The sequence below is a fragment of the Ochotona curzoniae genome, unplaced genomic scaffold (genome assembly GCF_017591425.1).
Source record: "Ochotona curzoniae isolate NIBS_2020 unplaced genomic scaffold, NIBS_Ocur_1.0 scaffold_4506, whole genome shotgun sequence".
In the NCBI taxonomy this organism is placed as follows: domain Eukaryota; kingdom Metazoa; phylum Chordata; class Mammalia; order Lagomorpha; family Ochotonidae; genus Ochotona; species Ochotona curzoniae.
The window spans coordinates 66,172,755-66,196,711 of NW_024467119.1; the positions used below are offsets into that span (position 1 = coordinate 66,172,755).

Below are 23,957 nucleotides of genomic sequence, written 5' to 3' on the forward strand. Positions count from 1 at the left end.
TGAACTCTGGGGGCTTTGGGGTATCAATTACTGCCTAGGGACATCCATGGATAAGATCACTTTACATGTAGATGAGGAATGAATCCAGAGGGATACTCAACGACGAAGCCACTGCACTTGCAGGTAAGCGAGGTGACCGAGACCTTGTGGTTTATAGGGGAGAGACCTGAAGATCTTTATGGGTCAGACTGATACATCAACCCACATGGGAGTCCTGGGTTGGGTTTGTTAGCATGGAACATGGCTTACCACCGCAAGCGAGCGCACCTGCAAGCTATGGAATTTCTCTGATAAGGCTAGATTCCAATACCTGACACTGAGTGTTGGATCAGGGAATGGATCAAGTTGGTCATGGCCATGACATCAAACAGCACACAAGAGAACTAGGTCCAGGGGTGGATTCTGTGGGGGATATATGGGCCCAATCCTGTGGAACTATAAGTCCCACTGGTTAGTTTGAGATGGTGATGTGCTGACCTAGGTATGACCATGTAACACCAATGCTTAACGGTGCTGGTGCTAGAAACAAGTGGGGCAGATCCAGGCTGTACCACTTTCATGTGCACGCTAAAACAGGGTGTGGGGTGGGCTGGACCACATCAACTTATACAAAGGCCACCACAGATGGGGCAGGCCATGCAATATAAGGACCAAACACCCATTGACATGCATGAAATCTGGGTCAGGGAGTGACCCAAATGGAGGAACCTGGGAAAGTCCCACAGTGGGGACTAGCCTCTATTGGTAAGCATGTGGTTCAGGCCTGGGTTATGGGCAGGCTGGGCAGGGTAGCACCATTCATAAGCAAGTCTATGAGTTGGTTTTGGATTGAGGCAGACCTGGAGGGACTGAGCAAACTATAGCCTACTGGCAAGTGAAGAAACCAGGATGGAGTGCAGGTCATGGTACACTAGGCTGCCATTCCTATTGTTTTGCATGAGCCAGGTATGAGAACAGACTTAGCAGGGCCAGGTTGCAGTACCCACCAGCAAGAGCTGGGCTAGGGGTCAACTGGGCTAGACTAGGCTACAGCTTCCAAAGACAAGGGCAAAGACAGTGGAGAGGCTGTACCAAGCTGAGTCAGAGCAACCACAAGCACATTTGTGATCTGTGGCTAGAATCAGTCCAGGATGGGGAATTAAGTGGATGCCCTGGCTGGGTTGTGGGTCTCACTGGTAAACATGGGGGCCAGAGTGGGGGCTGCGGTTTTGTTTGGACATGGCTGCAGTCTCCCTTGGCACAAGTATGGACTGAGTCTGGGGCATGCCATACTGGGCTAGACCCCAGCACCAACTAGTTATCATGAGAACCATGGTGGGTGTAGGATAGGCTGGGCTAGGTCTCTGACCCTACTAGCCATGTGTGAGCTGGATGTGGATGAACCTTGACTAGGCTGTAACACTCAATAGTAAGAACCAGGCCAGGGTCTGTCAGGAAAGGCTACTGTTCGTCCTGGGACAAGAGTTGGACTAAGTAGGGTTGGCCCATGGACCCACCAGTCTGTGCGAGATCTGGCATTAAGAGAGATTCTGATGGAGGAGCTTAGAGAATGCCTCTGTCAGGAAAATCCCTGCAGGAGAGCCTAAGAACCAAGAAAAGAAACAGCCCAGACCAGGCCAGGGAAGGGTACCCACAGGCTTATCTTTGGCTTAAGCTGGGGGCAGACAGGCTGGACTAGTTCATATTACACAGTGGAAAATCTGAGAGCCAGAATGGAGTGTGGGTCATGCCGGGCTAGAGACAACTGATCCAGCAATTGCAACTAACAGTGTGTACGTAGGCTGATTTGGGTGATGGACTGTGCCGGACCCTGTGTTGGCATGAACAGACAAAAATCAGGACTGGGATCACCTTAGATGAAATTTCTTTGGGAATCCCCCCCCCCCAACTGAACTGCTGGGTTCAGAACACCAATTACGGAGAAAATTGCAGGTTCCATGGTCTGACTGTGGAATGCATGTGTCCTAGCTGGGTCTCCTTTGTGGTTTAGACAGAGCAGTGCACAGCATATCCAGAAAAACATGCAGGATTTGGCAGTACGCTGGAGCTTTCAGAGGACACCTGGTACTATAGCAGAGGATGGAAGACAGAACAAATCAATTAACTACCCTAGCCAAATGTTGGCAGTGAATACCTGGGCAAATGGAGTCTCTAAGGTGGACTATGGCAGCCAGTGAAGTCTGGAAAGATTTCATTATGATTGGAGTGGTGAGACCGGAGACAATACTGAGCTGTTGAACTATCAAAACCACTTCAGCAGAACCCTTAGCACATGTCCCACATTGGGGACCCTGGGATGGTTTGGAAGGTTTGGTGTGGCTTCTCCCCTTATCTCCCTCCTTCCCCAGATACAGGAAGGAAAGAAGAGAATGTCAAAGCAATGGTGTCACCCACTCTCCTCTAGCACTTGACCCTTCACACCCAAATCACATATGTAAAAATTATCAAAAAATGAAATTTATACAATAAGAAAGAAAAAGTGATCACCCAACTCAAAGATACAGAAAGAAAGAAAGAAAGAAAGAAAGAAAGAAAGAAAGAAAGAAAGAAAGAAAGAGAATAGAATGAGGCAGAAATATCTGGAATGAGCTAAATGACATATTGCTGTGTTGGAAGCAAAGCCAGGAATCATAGAAAAGCTATCATATGCATTTATATCATTATAAGATGGAGAAATAGGGACAGACCAGTAGAGCTGTGAAGTTAAAATGCTACCTAATTCCACCAGTCCAAGAAAATGCATCTCATGGAAAGATGAACAAGAGAAAAATACTGAGGTCAAATCTCACACAAAAAATAACAGTAAGAAAAAAAAATGAGGGCGAGACATAGATTGAGATCCCTATACCCCCTGAGAATATACTCTCAAGGTATATTCAGAAACAGAACAAAATGAGTAGATGCTTTGCACAGTAGATGATATGCCACTGGCGATACCAGGGTTGTTTGTCCAATGCAAGGGTCCAGTTCTGGCTCTGGTTCTTATCGCTGCTTCCTACTAACACGTAACCTGACAGGCATCAGAGCATGGTTCAAATACTCCCTGCCATCTGTGTGGTGCAACTAGACTGAGTTCCTGGCTCCCGTCTTCAACCTGGTTCATGGCTATTACAGGCATTTAGGGAATGGAACACAAAAGGAAGAAACCATTCTCTCTCATTCTCTCTCACTCTCTGTCTCCCCTCCCTGTGCCTATTAGTGTGTTCACAATGAAGTCAAAACACATACTATTTTCAAGATTTATTTGTTTTTATTGGAAAGAGAGATTTTCAGAGAGAAGGAGAGAGAGAATGATTTTCCACCCACTAGTTCATTCCCCAAGTGGTCAAAACAGCTGGAGCTGAGCTGAGCCAAAGTCAAGACCAGGGAGCCTCTTCTGAGTCTCCCACAGTTCAGGTTCCCAGGACTTTGGGACATTCTGTAATGCTTTCCCAGGCTACAAGCAGGGAGCTGGAAGGAACATGGAGCAGCTGAGGTATGATCGGGCACGCATATGGCATCCCGGTGGATGCAAGGCAAGGACTTTAGCCACTAGGTTACTGCACCAGGCCCAACACATAAAATTTTCCAAAAAACAACATTGTGTCAGAGTATATTATGAAAATTATTCCTAACATCTACATGTCACAAAGATAGCAGGATTCCACATGAAACAAAGTAAAAACAAGCAACAGCCAAACATTAAAGCGACAACGAAAAGAAACTTAGCAAAGAATCTTACCTAAAATAAAAATTTCAATGCTATCAATTGAGAAAATATATTGTAGGCCAATATCTAGACTCATCCTAGCAAAGTTATTTGTTCTTTGGAAAAAAAAATCTTTGGGGCATTACACACACCCACACAATCTATTCTTGAATGTCTTGAAAGCAATACTTTATGCAAACACGGTAACGATAACTAAGCAGAAAAAAATGTTGCCACATTTTATGTCCAGTGAAACTGATGCTCATGTATGAACAATACAGAAGAAACATTGACATGAAGAATAAATCCATGAGGGCTTCCGAAGAAACTGAGTAGAAATGGAAATCACGTAGCCAAAATGACTGTGGATCCAGAAACACAGAGAATGGTGCTGAGCTCTAGAATGAAGACTAAACAAAGACAGAAAAGCAGCACAGTATGTAATAGCTGTGTGTGCCCATTACGTAGATGCACCTATTGTAAATGAAGGGGAAGGTATGGGGGATAATTATTAACATTTGAATTGTTTTCTTCATCATAATCTTGGTATTATTATTATATCACTACCTCTGTGTGTAAGTTAGGTTTACACAAACAAGCAAATGTCTCCTTGATAACCACAGGTTTTAATATGAAATCAAAGACACATAGATATCATAGAGAACAGATGACCTAAAGGCTTCTTTGAGTTGAATTTGAGTTGTAAATCTCGATATGCTGCCATAATATATTCTATTCTTGCCTATTGTTAGGTTCAGAGACGATCAGACTGGCTACCTACTCCAGGCAAAGGGTTTTAAGAAGCATGTGGGGAAGGTCTGACAGACGGCCCTTGCAGGACACCCTCAGGGACCACACACAGGTAATGGATTGAGGAAAACGGCCACTGAGGGTATATACCGCTGGCTGGAAGCTCATTGTTCTGTGCAAGCAGATGTTGACCTTTTGCACAGAGACAAGGTCAAGGTGGTCTGGCATTTCAAAAATTCTTGAATGGGAGTGTTGACCAGCTTGGCTGCCAAGTCTAGCATGTATATGCATACTCGTTCTCATGATAGGTTCATAGAAAATGCAAGAAACAATACACAATGAGGTAAAAAAAAAACAAGTATCTCCCACATGTGCTTCACATGAAATAAGACAATTCCTAGAATTGTTTAAGATTGAATAAGATGCGGCACGTTACCCCAGACAGCAAAGAAATTACCAGTAGCTTATTAAGACTATGTCGGAGGATCCCAGGAGTCACATTTAACAGTTTTTCACTGGCTTCACATAGGACAATAGTGAAATACCCATTAAATATGTGAAATCTCCATGTTCTCAAATTTATTTATTTATTTATTTATTTATTTAATTTATTGGAAAGTCAGATATACAGAGAGGAGGAGAGACAGAGGAAGATCGTCCGTGTGATGATTCACTCCCCAAGTGAGCGCAATGGCCAATTCTATGGCAATCTAAAGTCAGGAGCCAGAAACTTCTTCTGGGTTTCCCACACAGGTGCAGGGTCCCAAAGCTTTGGGCCATCCTCGACTGCTTTCCCAGGCCACAAGCAGGGAGCTGGATGGGAAGTGGAGCAGCCGGGATTAGAACCGGTGCTCATGTGGGATCCCGGGTGTTCAACCGCTAGGCCACGGCGCCGGGCCCTCAAATTTATTTTAATAAAAATCAATTCCTTTTGGGTTCATAAAGTGAAAGAATAAAACATATGTGCTCTTTTTCCCAAATGAGCCACTGGATGACCAAGTAATTGTTGCTAGAAAGTTTCTCTTTATAGTCACTTCCCAGGTAATAAAAAATGAGCAGACTCAGAGCTGGAGTATCACCACGTTACAACTTCTAACGAACACACAGCCATTAGCCTTAATGGTTTCTGAGAAAACAAAAAGAGGTATGACTAAATAATGAATGTTTTCTTGCCAAAACTATGCCATCAGCTAAATACATTGCCAAATTACATAATCTGATAAGATGCAAATTTCCTCCTGAAGGAGACATTTTGAGAATAATACAGAGAGAGGAATACAGAGATAGAAATTCTCACTTGTGGAAAATGTATAAGCTGTGGATGCTGTACTGTTTCAGTGAATATTTTGGGAGAAAAAGCTAGGCAGCAGGGAAATACAAATTCACTAAGAAGAAAGAAATACAACAGGAAATACTGACAATCTTTCCAGAAGCATAAATGAAAGGAGCAGAGGAAGCTAGGAGAGACAGCAGGATAGAGTTAGGGGTGGATTTTTAAATAAAAGAAACATTATGCATGTGCTAGAGGGAAAGGAGTTCAGTGAAAAAGAAAGTGAAAAGGGATGAGAAATTTGTAGGGAAAGTGAAAGAAAGTAGGATATGGTGGAATCTGTGGCTATCACAAGAAGGCATGTTCTATTCACAGCTTACGTGTCTCATGAGCACAAAAGGCGGTGAGCTGACTGCATGCAAGGTTCAGAGAGATGCGGCAAGAGCAATGACAAGAGTAGAAGTCCCTTGCCATCTAGTGAGGCTGTTACTGGGAGGAGCATTGAGTCCGTCTGAAAGAGCCACCAAGGCAAATCTCCCAGTCCGGCTAATGCTTTTTGTTAGAGCTCTGAAGTGGTATCAGAAGACTCTTCAAGTTATTTACCACTGAATCTGTGAAGGGTATTGCTTTTAACTGTTTTTCCACAAACAACAATGAAAAAAATCAATTCTGTTGCTTTATTTTTGAAAAGCACTTACAAATTTGGGCCCAGCACGGTAGCCTAGTGGCTAAAATTCTCACCTTACATGCACCAGGATCCCATGTGAGCACTGATTCTAATACCAGCAGGCCAGCTTCCATTCCAACTCTGCCTGTGGCCTGGAAAAGCCATTGAGGACAACGCAAAGCCTTGTGGCCCTGCACCCACATGGGAGACCAGGAAGGAGCTCTTTGCTTCGGATCCGGTCAGCTCCAGTCATTGCGGCCATTTGGGGAGTGAATCAGCAGATGGAAGATCTTCCTCTCTGACTCTCAAAAAAGAAACAAAGAAAGAAAGAAATTTATTCAGGGTATCAGATTGCATAAACTATGTCTTACTGACATCAAACAAATTTTGCAGCTAAATAGAAATATCAGTCTTAGAAGCTGTCATAGTATTTCCTGAAACTCTCACCTCAGTAGAGTGAAATTCATTAAAGAACTCATTGTAAAGAGGCTTACCATACACCAGACACTAAAAATTAACTATGAAAACTAAACATCTGGTTTTGAGACTCAAACAATATTTCATTTCAGAAAATTAACTTAAAGCTATATTTTATGCTCTTTTATTTTTAAACATTTTAACTGAAAGAATACATTATTAAAAAGGTTTTTGTGAGCAGATGTATATGTAACACTTTACATTTTCAAATATGTGCTTCATTTGCAAACATTGCGTGTCTATACATGCATAGATGCACACACATACACATAAAAACACACATGCTTTTATACGATTCACGTTTATTTGAAAGACAGATTTACAGACAAAAGAGCCAGAGTTTCCATTTGCTTGTTCATTCCTCAGTGGTAGCAAAGGCCAGAGCTAGGCCTATCTGAGACTAGGAACAGGGCTCATTTTTTGCATGATATTCTGCATAAGTCCTGGGGCCCAAGGAATTCGGTAAACCTCCACTGCTTTCTCAGGCCGTAAACAGAGAACAGGATTGGAAGTGGAGCAACCGGGACAGAAATCAAAATGCCCATGTGGCATGCTGCAACTGCAGACAGGGGCTTACTCGGTTGGCTAGTATTTTGTTGAGGGTGTTTGCATCTATGTTCATCAGGGATATTGGTCTGTGGCGGTCTTTCTGTTGTGTATTGATCTGGCTTTAGTATTATGGCGATGTTGGCTTCACAGTTCTTGGTTGTTCTATGTGAGTCCCAGGTATTCATGATTGTATTCGCTTTTTGTATCTCATTCTATTGATCTGTGTCTTCTCCCTCTTTTTTTTTAATTATTATTATTATTTTACTAGTTGGGCTCCTGGGGTATCTATTTTGTTCATTTTCTCAAAGAAACAATTCTTTGATTCATTCATCTTATGTACTGTACTGTTTGGGGGGGTCTCTATTTAATTCTTCCCTTATTTTGATTATCTATTTTTTCTGCTAATCTGGGATTATTTTGCTGTTGTTTCTGTAGGTTTTTTAGACATTAATTTTAGCCACTTATCTAGTGGTGTTCTAGTTTCTTGACATAGTAATGCCTGTCCAAATTAACTTTCCTCTTGGCACTGCCTTTGCTGTATCCTTCAAATTTTGTTATATGGTGCTAACGCCTTTGTTTCAAGCAATTTTTCAATTTCCTCTTCGATTTCTTCTATAACCCATTTTTCATTAACAGTATGTTGCTCATGTTACAAGCTTTTGCATATCTATGTGGTATTTTCACTTACTGATCTCTTGTTCCACTCCATGATCATCTGAGAAAACACAACTTATGATTTTGATTTTTTTAAAAATTTGCTGAGGCTTGTTTTGTGACATACAATGCGATCAATCCGCACAGGTATCCATGTACTAATGAAAAAAGCACATTCTGTGGCTAGAGATGATAGCTTCTATAGATATAATTAAGCCTATTGGTTCTATTGTCTGGGTGAGCTCTGTGGTTATGTTACTGAATTTCTATTTTATTGATCTGTCCATTGATGTTAGTGGGGTTTTAAGGTCCCTCACTATTGTTGTATTGGAGTCCATTTCTCCCTTTAAGTTCATTTATACTTGTTTCACATAGCTAGCTCCCCTGGCATTTGGTGCATATACATTTACTATGATTTCTTCTTTCTGAATGGGCACTTTACTCATTCTGTGGTGTCCTTCTTCATTTCTTGTAATGATTTATAATCTGAAGTCTTTATTATATGATCTTAGCATAGGTATACCAACTTGTTTTTCCTTTCCATTTTCCTAGAATATCCGTTTCCATCTTTTCAACTTAAGTTTCCCTGTATCTTTATTGATAAGATGCATCCATCATAGGCAGCAGAAAGATGGGTTCTGTTTTTGGATTCAGTCAGCTAATCCATGTATTTTGATTGATAAATTTTGACCATTTACCTTCGGGTCTAATATTGACAGGTAGTGATTTGCTCCTGTCTTTTTCTTAAAAGATTTATTTATTTATTTTTATTAAAAGGTAGATATACAGAGAGGAGGAGCGACAGAGAAGAAGATCTTATAGCCAATGGTTCACTCCCCAAGCAGCCGCAACAGATGGCGTTGACTCAATCCAAAGCCAAGAACCAGGACCTTCTTACAGAGTTTCCCCCACAGGTGTAGGGTCCCAAGGCTTTGGGCCATCTTCGATTGCGTTCACAGACCACAAGGAGGGAGCTGGATGGGAAGTAAGGCTGCTGAGATTGAAACAAGCATCTATATGTGATCCCTGTGCATTGAAGGTGAGGACTTTACCTGCAATGCTATTGTGCCGGACACTTGCTCCTGTCATTTCAGCATTGCATTTCTTATTGCTTCATTTAGATTTATTTTGCAGTTTTAGTGAGATGTTCCTATGCTTGCCTTTGAATTTTGTAGGTGTCATTCTTTTCGTTTCCTATCCATTGCATATATGTATATATTATTGTAAGTCGCTTGACTTTGACCTCTGTTCTTTTTTTTTAAATTAAAATTATATTTGTTTTTATTGGAAAGATCAAAATCTCAGAGAGAAGGAGAGGCAGAGAAAGGTCCTCACCCTGCTACTTCACTTCCCAAATGGCTACAACAGTCAAAGCTGAGATGATCTGAAGCCAGAAGTTTTTTTCTGGGTCTCCCACACAGGTGTAAGGTCCCGAGGCTTTAAGCCATCCTCCACTCCTTTCCCAGGCAACAAGCAGGCAGCTGGAAAGGAAGTGAAGTAGCTGGAACATGAAAAGGTGTTCATATGAGATCCTGGAACTTGCAAAGTGAGAATGTAGCCATTGAGCAATTGCACTGGGCCCTCAACATTTATTTGTTGACATTTTGATAATAACCATTCAAACTTGTGTGAATTTGCCAGTACAGGGTCCAGCACAGTACGTTGCCCCAATCAGCTTATGCAATGCTGGTCGTTGCAATTGCTTGGTCAGTTCTGTTTCCAGCCCTGTCATCCACTTGAAACAATGGGTGTTGTAGTCCAGCTCTATCCTACCCGCTTCATACTCAGTCCTCACGCAAACCAGTGGGAGCTGCAGCCAGCTGCTCTGGAATTATTGACAGAAAGTCCTCATGGGATATTCCTATTATCATCTCAGTATCTAGTCAGTTTGACCTATTCTATATAACCTTTTCATTTTGAAAAATCTATTTATTGGGCCCATTGAGATAGTCTAGGGGTTAAACGTTGCCATGCATCTGCCAGGATTCCATATGAAGGCCAATTTATGACCCAGCTGTTTCACTTCCCATCCAGCTGCCTGGAAAGCAGTTGCAGATAGTCCAAAACCATGGAGACCTGCACCCCCTTTGGGGACTAGGAAGAAGCTCCTTGATCTTGGCTTTGGCTTGGCTCTGCTCTAGCACTTTTGACTACTTAGGGAGTGAAACAGCAGATAGAAGATGTTACTCTGTCTCGGTTTCTCTCTGTAAATCTAACTTTCCTATAAAAATACAATTTTTAAAGATTTGTTTATGTTTAAAGTTTTATTCATTTTTATTGGAAAGGCAGATTTACAGAAAGAAATAGAGACAAAGAGAATGATGTCCTATCTGCTCATTCACTCGCCAAGTGGTCATAAGAGCTGGAGCTGAGCTGATCCAAGGCCAGGAGCTAGGAGATTCTTCCTAGTCTCTCATTAGGTTGCAGAGTGCCAAAGCTTTGGGCCATCTTTCACTGCTTTCTCAGGCCACAAGTAGGGATATGGATGGGATTGAGTGTATGCAAGGTGAGGATTTAATCACTGAGCCACTGTGTTGGGTCCCAGGTATACAATTTTTTTCAAGGTTTATCTATTTTATTAGAAAGGCAGATATACAGAGAGGAGGAGAGACAAAGATCTTCCGTCCGATGACTTACTCCCCAAGTGGCCAGAATGGCCAGTGCTGCACCAATCCAAAGCCAGGAGCCAGGAACTTTCCGGATCTCCCACGCGGGTGCAGGGTCCCAAGGCTTTGGACCATCCTCGGCTGTTTTCCTATGCCACAACAGGGAGGTGGATGGCAAGTAGAGATGCTGGGATTAGAACCAGCACCCATATGGGATCCCGGTGTATTCAAGGTGAGGACCTTAACCATTACGCTATTTCACCTGGCCCTGGTTATGCACTTTTTTTTAAAATTATATTTTTGACAATCTTCACATAGCTAACTAGGGTAAAAAGGTTCAAGGGCCATGGGGAAGTGGGCAAGACCACTATTTCCATATTGTTTCCTTCATGTATCTGAGGTAAAGGGGGATATTGAGGGAGAAGTGCTATCCAGTCTCCTACCCTCCCCATGTCCCAGATGTGGGGCATGCTCTGAGATCCTCGCTCAAGTGATTTTGATAGTTCACCATTTATGAATCACTGCCAATCTCGCCACTCCAAGCATGATGAGGTCGTTGAAGAATCCATTGATTGACACAGTCCCTCACAGAGTCTTCATTTGCCCAGTATGTTGCTGCCAACAAATAGGTGAGAAGGTTGATTGACTTGTTCTGGCTTCTGTCTTTTCTTGGTTAGGGTTCTGAGTCCATCATTTCGATTGGGGAGAGCCCCAAAGAAACGTTGAGGTATTCCCAGACCACATTCTTGTGCGTTCCAGCAAGTACAGTAGCCGGCACAGTCCATCGCCCTGATCAGCTGGTGGTTGCAATTGATGGGTTGATCTGTTTTCAGACCCAACTTTCACTGGAATCAATGGGTGTTGCAGTCCAGCCTGGTTCTGCCCAGCATATACTTGGCCTTCACATATACCAGTGGGAGCTGCAGCCTAATTAGAGTGACCATAATAACTCCCACCAGGCCCACCCCCTACCCTGGTTTGCTAATATGTGTAGCAGACTAGTCCAGTCTTTCCCCCATCCCATTGGGCTCTCGTACATGTTGATGGGTATTGAAGCTAAGTTCCATCCAACCAGCTCAACTATCCATCCCTCATGGATGTTGTAGGGTGCCTCTCTGCCTAGCCACCCAGCCCCCATCCTAGTTTTTGTGCCCTCCCATGGGAGTGGTAACCCAAGAGGGAAAAGCCCACTATTTCCCTCCCAGGTCTCTCTCATTCCAGGATTGTGCACTCTTCAGGTGGTTCTGATATTTGACTTCACAGAATTAGTCCCCAGTGCCAGCTTCTGCCAGCTGATGCTGCAGCTAAGCCCAACCAACCCTCACCCACTCTAATTTATGCTTGCACCAGTAGGAATAATCAGCCCAGCCTGGCTTTTCCCTGATCTATTCCACATGAGGTTCACAGGTGTTGTAGCCCTGCTTAGTCTGGTCTGTCCCCATCCCAGCCCACGCTCTCCAGTGGGAGTAGCTGTCTGGCAAGGGGACCCTCCCTTATTCCGCCTGCTGGCTCTGACCCCTCCCTTCCTGGTTCTCATGTGTGCTGTTTGGGTGCTGCAGTCACATCTGGTACAGGCAACCTCAGCTTGGGCATTCCGTATTGTGCACTGATTTTTGTCACGACCGAACCTGGCTTAACCCACTCTGTTATGGTGTTTGGATTTGCCGGTGGATGATATGAACTGATTCAGCCTGGTCTGCCCCTGACCCATGCCAAATGTATGACAGTGGGAAACTTTCCATGGCCTTTTGCACTTTTAATTTTCACTCTAAGTCATCCACTTTTGTCAATAACTATCTACTGCTTTCCTAAATTTGCACAGCAATATTCTATTTCCAGCAGTTCAATTGTATAAAGTATTTATATATCAGCATGTGTTATTATTTGAAAATCTCACAATTTTCATTGCCTCCCCAATTTATCTTTAAGCACACTCACAAGGTCCATACTTCTGTTGCAAAGACAACAGCGCTTTCAGTAGCTGCGTAATGGAGACTGTCATATCTAGTAACATGTCATTTAAATTCATGGCATTGTAAATTTCTATTTTTTCTTTCTATTGATTTTGTATTATGACTTTTCATTTAAGGGAATGTGCAGTAGCTGTGAAATGGAAACTAACATCCAGATGTGAGGATACAATGTAGTATGCATTTCTACTTCCAGACAAAGATGGACTTACAATGAAACTGTTCACTATATCTTAACAATAGGATGCTGGATTCTTTGCCATTGTCCATACCCGCAATGATGGACATATGACTAGGTATTAAGAACTATATTTTAGTAATGGTGTGGAGGAACTAGGTTGGGGGGAGGGAATTGGGGAGAGGAAAGGGTAAACGCCAGGAGCCTATGGAACTGTATCATAAAATGATAATAATAATAAAATGTAAAAACAAAAAAAAGGAAAAAAAAAACCAAGCATGTTCAGTTAGTTCTTCAGTATCTGTCATTTCTTTTTTGGCTTCCATATTTTCTGCTACACTTGATAAGTCATAGTTCTTATCTGAAAAACATATACATGATGACTGTTATCTGGTGAATAATTCCATAACATATCAATCAAGTCACTTAGCTCATTTTAGATGTTGAAGTTTTAATCCAGCCCCCCTTTCTCTTTTATTTATTTATTTATTTATTTACTTAATATTTGAAGGTCATACTTACAGAAAGAAAGAGAGACAGATAGGGAAATATCTTCTATCTGCTGATTCACTCCCCAAAGGGCTATAATAATCTGAACTCAGCTGAGGCAAAGCCAGGTTGCAGGAGCTTCTCTGGGTTTCCAACATGGGTGCAGTGTCCCAAGGCTTGATCTCTCCAATGCTGCTCTTCCAGGCCACATGCAGTGAGCTGGATTGTATGTGGAGCAGTCATGAATGAACCCATGCCCATTAAATGACAAGGTTTGTAAGTTAAGTGGAGGGTTTGCCTGGTAAACCACAATGCCAGAGACCCTGTGTTTTAATATACATATGGTTTTGAGTTTGCTTAAAAAAAAACATTTTGGGGCCTAATTTTTGTGCATGAACAATTTTGTTTTATGGAATTTTTCATTAAATAATAGATTAGACCACAATGAGAAATATGCTATTATACTATATAAAACAGAAATGTGGAATCAGCTTGATATTAAAATATGTCACTATGGCACAATAAAAAAAATGTTCTCTCTAAAGAAATCTAGTTGATGTATTGTCTACATAATATAGCATCGCACTATGCACACACACACACACAAACACACACACACACAGCAGAATAAGCAGACATCAAAAACAATTTTATCCAAAGAGATGCCCTGAAGGAATGAAACACTCAATCACGTTTTCTATGCTGCTATCATTTATATTAATAATTTTGAATTTATCTCTTAAAATGCAATTAGATTCATGTAATCCACCATTGTATTCCTCTGTAAACTCCCTCAAGGTTAAAGACGTTTGATAAACCCTGGTAAAATTAGATAGATCCAATCCTATTTTCCATCGTGGTTTCAATCACTTACTCGTATATGTATCCAGCAAATATTATTAAAATAATTACTTTTTCTAATGTATAAGGGGAAATTTTAAATATGGAAATAGAAACCATACATTTGTGGTCATTCTCTTCATGCAGTTTATAGCCAAGTGGAAACAAAATCTTCGTGATCAGTAACCACAAGCACATGAAACAGGGCAGATTTTGAGAACAGGGTTCACATTGAAAGAGATGAATAACAGTTTCCAACAGTGACCTCTAAGTTAAAGTTCAAAGGATAAAAAGGAAGTGTTACGAGGCTCAGAGGAAAACCACTACAATGTCCCAACGGAAGAAGTTTCTTGATGCACCTGAAGAAGAGTCAAGAAGCTGGAGTGACAGGAGTAGTAAGAGTGACAGGTGCAAACATGACTGAGCAGTGAGGATGCATAAGTAGCTAGAAGTAAGATCAAGCAAGGGTGCATGGACCATAGTAAGAATGTTGGATTTTACTTAAGGTACAAAAGCTAGCACTAACTTTTAATTAAACAGAAAGTAAATAACTGGCTTATAACTTTAAAAGCACTGAATTTTTGTTTTTCCTTGGAAAAGAGTGAAGGAGGAAGCAGGGGCATACTGAGAACCGTGCTACGGAAATCTGGGCTATCCAGGTTTCAGGCAATGGTGTCTGAAACTCATACACTAGGGGAAAGTAACAATGCCTGCTTGTAGCACATTTTGCTTTAAAATGTAGAAAGAAGAAATTGAATGGTGGGTATCACTTAAAATCCTTGACTTATTTTCAGGAAAGAAGAGGACAGAGATTTTTATTAACCTCACTGCCACCAGCACAAAATATATTCATAGAAAACATATCTCTGGTCTGCCTAGTTTGAGAAAATCTTATCTTGGGACATTCCATTACTATCAGAAAGGTATACTCTAGATACTGTCAAACATATTTGCAGACACATTTAGCAATTTCTATGTAACACTGAGGCATGTTTCCTATGTATATTTTTCATCTAATTTCTCTAGCAACGATACTATCACCATTTTTGAGATAAAGAGAAGAAAATCAAAAATGCATGCTGGCATGCCTCTCATTAGATTGAAAGTCTAACTCTAGGTTTGACTCCAAACTTCAACTTTCATTCTCAATTTGGAAGTTATTTTATCCTTTTATTTGCTTATCTTACCTTACATTTTCAAACAAGCATGTGGAAAATTCTCTTTACTGAGGAAGAAGCTTTTCCCTATGAGAGAAATATCTCAGGTCATTGTGGTATCTTTCTTAATCATAGTCTCTCTCTCTCTCTCTCTCTCTTTGAGAAAGTAAATAAGAATAAAGAAGTGTATATAGTCTGCCCAAAGCACGTTCCAAAAGCACATAAGAAACCAAAGAATGTCACTGGTACAATAATATCATCACATTACATGTTAAGATTGTACTATTCAAAATAGCTTTCATACAGAATATTTTGAATTAGCATTCTGGTTTAAACAGAGCTGCCATTTAATAATTTACGTAGATTCTAAACTTTCAGATAAATGCAATATGAATAAATAAAAGCAAAATTAATAGTAATACAACTTGGCTCTCTTTATAGACTTCGCAAATCATTTCCTCCTGTTGCCCTGTTCACAAGAGTCACTCACTCAGCAAATAGGTGTTGCCCTACTAGTTGTCCTACTCTTGCCTTAGGGTCCTCCCACCATGTATTATGACCTTTTTATAACTGACAAGAATTGTACTTAAAATATCCAATATCATGTATCATGGACATGTACATGCTGTGAAATAAATGAATCAAAATAGTTAATGTATCTATCACCTACTATACTTCATTATGCTAGCTCTCAAGGCTCCTTTACATTGTAACATCAATGAAGAAATCTGTTTTCCTCATTCTGAATTGATGTACTGATTTATGGATTTTATGATCAGTAAAATTAAATTTTTATAATGGTGTTTCTAAGATGAGCAATTTTTAATGAAAAGTGTCATCTTTTTTATATAAAAACATTCATTTATTTAGCTTGAGACTTGGAGTTACAGATAGTGGGAAAGATAAGATCATCCATCTACTGGCTGTTTTCAGAGCAAGTGTGAATCAGTCTGAAGACAGCAGCCAAGAGTTTAACCCAGTGCTCCCATATGGTTACAGGGCCCTAAGCACCAGAGCTACATTATGATGCCTTTTCCAGACTACTAGCAGGTACCTGGATCAGAAGCAGAGCAGCCAGAGCATGCACTGACAGTAGTATGAAATACCACGGTAACAGGCATTAATGAGAGTTGCCATGCCTCGACATTGGCCCAAAAAGAAAGAGATACCCTTGACCAGTGTAGATCATAGTTTCTCAACCTGGGAATTACCAATTATGGAATGGACAATTGTTTCTTGGGAAAGACTGTCCAGTATATTGAAAGATGCTAGTAACATTAACATTTCCACCAAGTTATGATAGTAAATGATTTAACCAGGCATTCTCAAATCTCTTTTTTCTCTCTCTCTCTCTCTCTCTCTCCCTCTCTCTCTCTCCTGCTGTGTATGTACATGTAGAGGGTGTGTGTTTATGTGTGTGTGTGTGTTAGTGCACTGTGAAGAGTGGGAATAAAATCAAAACTTGTTGAGGAGGATTGGCCAAGAGCATGAGAATCTACTCATAGTAAAAATATTATTATAGAGTAAGATGTGTCATCTCCAAATGTTTTCAAAATGATGATCACTTTCCAGTAACATAAATATACATAAGCAATTCAGAAACCATAGGAGTCATGTGATTATATTGACCAACTGATGCTTCTACATTAATTCAGAATCAAATAAAAACGAGTCTTGGATTGATGTGGTTTGAAAAATGTCAGAGTCTAGATGTCTTCTCTCCAGAGACAGCGGAAATAATAAAGATATGGAAGGACACTCCAGGCAGTAAAGAAAAAATCTGGACAAAGCCATTAATTGATGAAAAGATATATGCTGTCTTTTAAGGAAATGAATATAGCTTAGCTTGCCATGGGAGAAAGAAGTTTTCTAACTTCAGAAATTTGTTATAAAAATTCTGTGTGCTTTAGAATTTATGATATATCCTGGAAATGACAGACATCAGCAAAAGCATTGTAAGTAGATGAGGCATGAACTATGATAAAGCATGCTAAGTTTCCACTTTCAACATAAATATCCCATATGGGCACACAGTTTCAAGTTTGGGCATTTTCACTTTCAAGATTGCTCCCAGTTAATGCACCTGGAAAAGTAGCCAAAACTGGTTCTAATACGTGGGGCCTTGACACCCATGTGGGAGACACAAATGAGCCTTTCAACTTCTGACTTTGGGCTGCCTCACTCCTAGAAATTACAGCCGTTTAGGAACTGAACTAGAACATGGGGAAATTTTTTTTCTCTCTCTTTCAGATAAATATATAAAATTTTATTTAAAAAAGAATTGTAGTAGGAGATTTTGTGGAAAACTTAAGAAATGAGTAAATATGTGGAGAAAGAAGAAAATTCAAACATTTAGAAGTCTACACATGCATCATCAAATTATAATCCATAGGATAATTTGAACTCATAACCTAATTTTGGGAATTATTCTTTAATAGATGATAGCACAGTCATTCATTTACTTATTCCTGTGATAATCACAGGTCTCATGTGGAACAAAGAATGTTCTCCATCTTCCTCTTTATACCAGTCTTTTTCTAATTATTATGGATTGAATAGTGCTGGGCCTCTCCAGTGAAATACATAATTCAAAAGCTCTAACGTATTGGTAATTATTACAGGGCCTTAGAGAAAGTAAATAAGAATAAAGGAATAATAATAACGGGGATCGAATCCACTGGACCGGTGTTCTGCCAAGCAGCCTTGGGGGTCTCTCTTTCTCTCTCTCTCTCTCTCTCTCTCTCTCTCTCTCTCTCTCTCTCTCTCTCTCTCACAGCATGCACATGAACAAAGTCTGTGTGAGGACACAGTGAGAAGGCAGTCTTCCAGGGTCCTCCCCGGAAACCAAATTTGCCCGGAGTCTGATATTGAACTTTTACCTTCCAGAACTGTGAAAAAATAAACTTCCATTGCTTAAATCACTCAGTCTGTGGTAATTTGTCAATCCGTTTAAGTAGACTAGCATACCCACCCTTGACCTATGTCAATTGTTTAGTCAAGAACCTTGCTTCAAGAAGTTTACAATGTTTTAGAATTTTAAAGAGAAAACTCGAGTTTGGAACCTATCATAGCTCATAACCTGGCACAGGGAGACAATTCAGCAGAACATTTCCAAATATAAAGTTTTCCAGTAATTTGAGGTGGAGCTGCTTTATTCTTCTTACTATATAAGAAAATGAAAGGGTAGCATCTTTTCTTATCTACTGGTAGATATTTTCCATTTTGATCTTTATTAAAAAAACAGAGGTCAAATTATAATTTAATCTTCTAATATCTGGTTTTCATGATTTGCTAAAGAACATTGGTAATAAATGATTTGAGGGAAATGGCAAACTGATATGATAGTGCAGGGAAGGTGTTTACAATGACAGAAAGGTTTCTTGCCAGCTGAAGATGGACTGAGACGGTGTGTCTCCTTCCAGCCTGTCAGCGAGCTGACGCTTCTTCATTGGCAGACACCCCAAAACAGGCTTGTGGCCGCATATGTCTGGAACATGTGTTATTAGCAGGAGTTTTGTTATTCTCAAAAAGCAGCAATTAGCTCTTGAATGGTGGGGAAAGAAACTCTTAAAGAGTAAAATAGTCCATATCTCCCGAAAATGTTAGAATAATGTAAAAGTCAAAGTTCCAGCTGTCTAAGGGAGACTGTTAGGGGAAAACAGGCTAAGAAATGCTGATTCAAAATGATGGACCCATGCACTGAACCCTACTGTAGCTCCAAGCTTGTGGACTACCCAAAGAGAGAAGGGCACAATAGCTACATCAATCAGACCTTATCCCACCTTTGTACTTCAGTGGAGTCTGAGGAAATGAACAACAATCCCAGGACAAAAGACCTAAGATGAGAGAGAGAGAGAGAGAGAAAAAGAGAGATGCTTAGCAGAATGAAGGCTCCAATTGGCAACTTGGAAAATGGACTACTTTAGGTTTCTTGTCTTGTTCGTTAAATGCGATGCAGATGTGCTGCAATACAAACAATAATATGGTGAACAAGATCAGAAGACATGATGAAACTCTGAAGGAGGGTGAGGGTCTGAAAAACAAACATCCATGCTCTCTGAGACAGAAAGTAGAGGGAAGAGGAAGAAGTTTTTCAGAGAAAGATCAACCGGTCAGATTTCAATCAAGTGATGATGAGATCATGGTTGGAAACAATAACAGTGGAGGTGCAAAGGGCGTTCAAGATTGAGGAGATAATACAAAGTGTGATGGATGTGATTAGGCAGAGGACTGACTTCAGCGAGAGCACGGGAAGATAAGGAGCTAATGAAGACGCCTTTGGAAAGAATGTCAAGAGGTCACGGGGTCTGAAGCTTGCCAACTTTTTCAGAGGAAACCCAAAATTTCTCCATGATTAGTCAGAATTAGCTCTGGAAATGACTATCTTAGAGCTCAGTTTGCAAAGTGATGCCCACAAGGCCAATGTGTTTTCTAGAAGATTTCACAGCTTTGTATTAACGATACTTTTTTTTAGAAGATTTATTTATTTATTTATTTTAAAGATTTATTTTTATTATGTTTTTATTGGAAAGGCGGATATACAGAGAGGAGAGACAGAGAGGAAGATCTTCCATCCGATGATTCACTCCCCAAGTGAGCACAACGGGCCGATGCTATGCCGATCCGAAGCCAGGAGCCTCTTCCGGGTCTCCCACGCGGGTGCAGGGTCCCAAAGCTTTGGGCCGTCCTCGACTGCTTTCCTGGGCCACAGGCAGGGAGCTGGAAGGGAAGCAGGGCTGCCGGGATTAGAACCGGCGCTCTAATGGGATCCCGGGCGTGCAAGGTGAGGACTTTAACCACTTGCGCCACCGCGCCACCGCGCTGGGCCCGTATTAACAATACTTTTAAGAAAAACAATATTTTCTTTAAAAAGAAGTAAAAGTTTATGAATATTTAGAAACCATACAACATTTCACAACTATCCACAATTACATGTTCTGTGTAACAACGATGCGTGTAGCTCTGAGTGGTGGAAGCTTCCTTCAGAAGGGATGTGATACCTAGGTCACTGTAATTCTTACTACTCTGTTTCATTCATTGCCTGAAACAGCATGGATCATCAAATTATTCCATCACTACAGAAACTTTCAAAGACCTCATAGAGCAAAATCATTCCCAACCAGAGAAGGAAGGCTATGTGACAAGCAAAATGAAGGCTTCATTTCCTTTCATGTCAGTCCATGGTAATCATGTTACAACAAAAACAGCTAGGATAGAGGTATAAGAAAAAATTTTTAAAAGAAAAAAAAACAAGAAAATATGCATTTAGGAGAAACAATAAATATATTCATTGAAAGACAATAATAATTGCACTTTCTAACTCTAATTTTGATTAAGAAAGATTTTAAAGTTGGGGTTTAGAATATAAGCTCTAAAATAACTTTTGGTTATTATTTTGGTTATTATTATCAATTATACCTGTCTCTCCCCCAACACAACTGGTAATCATCAAATTATAACATTTACTTCTTTAAATATTTTATACTTTCTATCCGTCTGTTATACATATTCATTTAAAATGCTAGTCTGCTCATGAACTGATTTTCTCTATTAGAGAAAAAAAAAAAAAAAGATTTGCTTAACAGCAAGTTCATTTTATCACAGCTACTTCATTGAAGTGACATTTTTCTCCAATTTCTGAAAAGCCTGAACCGGTTTGCACCCAGCTTGACCCAACAGCTGTAGTTCCTCTGCTCTCACTCCCTAATTTGTTTGCACTTGGCTTATATTCCTCACTCTTTGGAGTGTGGCTGATTATACTTGTCTGGAAGGCTTAGAAGCTGTAAAATATCTGGACCTGCTCACATTTCAGCACAGCCAGACAAGGCTCAGGCTACAATTTGGAACTGCACACACTTAAATGGGGCGTGAGAGCCCAGAGACGGCAACAGCAGCCTGCCAGCTTGAAGACTCGTCTTCACAGCCACTCACCATATGTTTGGCTGCAAACCGAGGACCAAAGAGGCCAAGATGCAAAACTGAATTCAAATGGGTTTCTGTAAACATATGTGGTTGGTGTGGGTCAGATGAAACATTCATGATCAGAACCTCCTAAACCCAATAGCAATATAACAAGGAGAGTCCTTCCAGCTTAACAATGATGACACGGTGATTTGAACAAAGAGAAAGTAATATAAAAAAACCTTAATAATAATTCTAGCTTTTAAGATACACAAATAAGAAGCAGTGTTAGATATGTTTAAATGACAGCAAGCAATCATTTGTAACCTAGCTTAAAACATAGGAAAATGAGCCCAGAAACATTAGAAAGCTGTTTATCTAATATTAGAATATCTAATAATAAATTTACCATTGAGACAAAGAAAAAGAAGAAATTTGTAGCCAATTTCCCTAGATTGAAAATATATATCAATCATGAATAAAGTCAGTGATTGAAAACACAAACTTGAAATCCAATTCATAATTTTGTCAAAACATTTAAAAGTTTAAGCTGTTGTTACAGTGTCAATGCTGTGTCCTTTCAAAAATACATATGTTGAAACTTAAGGCATTTTAAACCGGTGATTAGGTCAGTTGATAGTTTGTAAGGGATCCATGCATTTTGAAAGAGAAAAAAAACAGCACACCCTTACCGCAGCATACACACAGCTAAAGGATGTCCTGTTTGAATCATACCATGGGTGCAGAGTCTGCCAGCTTCTAAATCTTGAACATTCCAGTCTTCAGAACTGTGTGTATATATATATATATACACATAGTATATACATATACATATATGGTATACACATATACATATGGTACATACATATACATATATATACATATATATACATATATATATGGTATTTTCTTAGTGAAGTCAAAATGGAAAAAAACAGGCCCAGCACTATAGCGTAATGGTTAAGGTACTGGCCTTGAATGTGCCAGCATCCCATATGGGTGCCGGTTCTAATTCCAGCAGCTCCAATTCCTACCCAGCTCCCTGCTTCTGACCTGGGAAAGCAGTTAAGGATGGCCCAAAGCCTTGGGACCTGCACCTGAGTGGGAGACTTGAAAAGAAGTTCCTGGCTCCTGACTTCGGATTGGCTCAGCTCCCGCCATTGCGCTCACTTGGGGAGTGAATCATTAGATGGGAAATCTTCCACTCTGTCTCTCCTCCTCTCTGTACATCTGACTTTCTAATAAAATAAATGAATCTTTAAAAAAAAAGGACTAAGATAGTTGTTGATCCATTTGTTGACCTCAGCACCTTAGAATCGTAGACTGTCCCATGCAATGATACCATTTTCACTTTTAAAATTCCTTATTTTAGTATTTTGGAGTAGTCAGAAATGGCAAATTTACTCACCTTATTTTTCTTGCTTAAAGAAAATCTTAAATATATTAGCCTAGATTTTGGATTTTTTAAAGATTTATTTATTTATTTATTTAATTGGAGACAGAGGGGAAGATCTTCCATTGGATGCTTCATTCCCCAAGCGGCCGCAATGGCCTGAGCTAGGCCAATCCGAAGCCAGGATCCTCCTCCAGGTCTCCCATGCGGGTGCAGGATCTGAAAATCTCCAGGTGTCCTTGACTGCATTCCCAGGCCACAGACAGGGAGCTGAATGGGAAGTGGGGCTTCCGGGATTAGAACTGATGCCCGTATGAGATCCCCGGGGTGCTCAAGGCAAGGACCTTAACCACTGTGCTATTACGCTGGGCCCTAGACTTTGAATTAAAAAAAAAAAAAAACTAAATTAAATTGAATAATTAAACACATCCTTTTTTTTTTTTTTTCCTTTCTTTCCAAAATTTAATGTTAGTTGACCAAACAAGGAGGGAAAAAAAATCCCATGGAGTGCAAGTGTCAAAGCTAAGCCTCCTCAGAGGCTCAGGCAGAGCTGTGGACAGCATATCCAGGTGCACATGGAGGATATGGCAGTCCATCAGAACCTGCAGAAGACACTTGGTACCACAACAGAGGACAGAACAAATCAATCAACTGCCCTAGCCATGTATTGACAGTGAAAATCCGGGCAAACAAAGACTCTAAAGTGAACTATGTCAACCAGTGGATTCTGGAAAGATTTCATAGTGTTTGACATGGTGAGATTGGCAGCAAGTCAGAACTGATGAACTATCAAAACCACTTGAGCAGGAAGTTCGGTGCATGCCGCAGGTCGTGGCCCTGGGATTGGTGGGAGGCTGACTGGGGCTTCTCCTTTTATCTCCCCTCTTGCCCCAGATACAATAATAATAATAATAATAATGTGGAAACAATGGTTTTACCCACTTTCCTGTAGCCCTTGACTCTTTGCGCTCTAATCAACTACATAAAGATTATCAAAATAAAATAAAATATTCTTTAAAAAGGAGAAAAAAACTACCTTGCTACATATAATTACCTTTTGTGAATAGAATCACTGAGTAATTCTTTAGAGATGTCAGCAACTTCAAAGTGCTGTGACATTGCTTTTAAAATAGTGCTTGGCCCCGACTTGGTACCTAGCAGCAAAAATATTTACCTTGAATGTGCAGTATCCCATATGGACGCCAGTTCTAACACAGGCAGCCATGCTTCCCATCCTGCTCTCTGCATGTAGCCTGGAAAAGCAGTCAAGGATGGCCCAAAGCCTTGGGTTCCTGCTCCCGAGTGGGAGACCCAGAGGAAGTTCCAGGCTCCTGGCTTTGGATTGGCTCAGCTCCAGCCATTGTGGCT

The 23,957-nt window shown here is 40.5% G+C and overlaps 1 long non-coding RNA gene across 1 annotated transcript; it reads right to left on the reverse strand.

Moving 5' to 3' along the window:
- Positions 1–1,981: 1,981 nt before the first annotated feature.
- Positions 1,982–23,227, reverse strand: LOC121147429. The gene is made up of 4 exons (XR_005882382.1): positions 23,212–23,227; positions 6,089–6,092; positions 2,849–2,851; positions 1,982–2,061 (listed from the first exon to the last, which is right to left on the reverse strand). It is a non-coding gene; the product is annotated as an uncharacterized LOC121147429 (long non-coding RNA).
- Between the last annotated feature and the right edge of the window lie 730 nt (positions 23,228–23,957).